Genomic DNA, 1,209 nt, shown 5'->3' with positions numbered 1-1,209 from the left:
AATGCAAAACACATTCAGAGCCGCCGTCCACAGGTTGCGAATACACACCGGAACAAGACCTCCAATGTGCCTGAACGCCGCGAGTCGAACGGAGATGGTGATCTAGGATCTGTTGCCATCCCGCCACCGTAGAGCCGTAGTTGAGGAAGAAGAAGATAAACGAGCTTGTCTTTGTCGAGGAGATCCAAGCTTTGTCATGAAAGGGGTATAGCGGTAGGGAGTAGATCTGGAAACCTTCAACGGTGGCTTAGCTCCGCCTTGCCGCAGACGACCTTCCCCATCGAACAACGGCGCAACGAAACATCCAGAATCTCCAGTCTTCAGATCTAACCACCATCCTCGTTCATTCCTCGCCATGGATCTCCTTCTTCTGTTCTGCGTCGCTACACCGGCGGTGGAGCTCTCACCGACAGTGTCTCGCAGAAGCTTCTTCCCTCCACTTCTCCCTTGATTTTGATCTGAAATCTTTACCTGGTGATGCAGTGGTTTACGGATGAAGCACCATGAGCCAGAGGGTTCTCATCGTCGCCGGAATCAACGGAGAACCCCTCCGACGGAGCAAGAGTTTGTGATCAGAAGATGATATTTTTTTAGAGAGAAATCACCGTGAGTGAGATTCATGCGCGTGACTTCTCTCTAATGTCTATTTCATGAGCCACAAAACTCTTCCTTTTCCGTGTTTTGGTAATACACAAAAACTCTCAAACTTTTTTTCTTACATCTTTTCTCCATTCTTTATAGGGAGAGTTACTAGAATATTACATAAAAGCTTCCTTTTTACAAAACTAACACACAATTGTTGGTAATTACTAGAATAAACTTTGTACCCTTAATACCCCTGAAACCAGTGTTGGGAAAAAACGTAATTACGGCTAATGCCATTAGTAAAAAAAAAAAAAACATTGGAAGTTGGGACTAAGTCTACCGATCCTTTGATGGTAGATTTATACACGTGGACTGATTAAAGGTGTACGTCAGATATTTTTGGTACACTTAGTTGTAGTGCTGGTACACTTTGCCGTCGACGTAGATGGTACACTTAGTTGTAGTGTTGGTACACTTATCGGTCGACGTATATAAAATCGATTCGTTAGATTAAGTTGGTAGAGCAATTTCCCTTTGATGATAGACTTTTGTTTATAGCGCGTGTAGCGGCAAACGTAAAAGGGTGGGAAGATATTTATGGTAGACTAATGGCCTGTTGCGACA

Source organism: Camelina sativa, chromosome 9 (assembly GCF_000633955.1).
Source record: "Camelina sativa cultivar DH55 chromosome 9, Cs, whole genome shotgun sequence".
Taxonomy (NCBI): domain Eukaryota; kingdom Viridiplantae; phylum Streptophyta; class Magnoliopsida; order Brassicales; family Brassicaceae; genus Camelina; species Camelina sativa.
The sequence above is the reverse complement of the archived record's forward strand: the minus strand, read 5'-3'. Positions refer to the sequence as shown.